Genomic DNA, 589 nt, shown 5'->3' with positions numbered 1-589 from the left:
TAGCTTTTGAGGATCTTTTGGTCTACTTTGCTTTGTCAGGCAGGTCCTATTTAAGTGATTTCTTGATTGAGAACAGGTGTGGCAGTAATCAGGCCTGGGTGTGGCTAGAGAAACTGAACTCAGCTTTTCAAAGATGTGATAAACCACAGTTAATTTATGTTTTAACGGGGGGCCAGGGGCGCAATCACTTTTTCACACAGGGCCATGTAGGTTTGGATTTTGTTTCCCGTTAATAATAAAGACCTTCATTTTGTGTTTACTTGTATTATCTTTGTCTAATATTTAAATTTGTTTAATGATCTGAAGCATTTAATTGTGACAAATATGCAAAAAAAAAAAGAAGATATCAGGAAGGGGGCAAACTGTTTTTCAGACCACTGTATGTGTGCCATCAATAAACCTCCTATTTTGCCAAGCTAATGTGCATTTTGCTTCTCCAGTAGACTAACAACTCTGTTTTACAAACCTGTAGTGGAGGAGATTTGCTGTTTCTGTTATAAATGATCACGACCTAGACCACTGAGTGAACCTAGCTGGAACATTCCATATGTGAATGCTGGCTACTTACCTTCTATAAAGGAATTTGGCT

This window comes from Electrophorus electricus, chromosome 3, assembly GCF_013358815.1.
Source record: "Electrophorus electricus isolate fEleEle1 chromosome 3, fEleEle1.pri, whole genome shotgun sequence".
NCBI classification, from domain to species: Eukaryota; Metazoa; Chordata; class Actinopteri; order Gymnotiformes; family Gymnotidae; genus Electrophorus; species Electrophorus electricus.
This window is presented reverse-complemented; position numbering follows the sequence as displayed.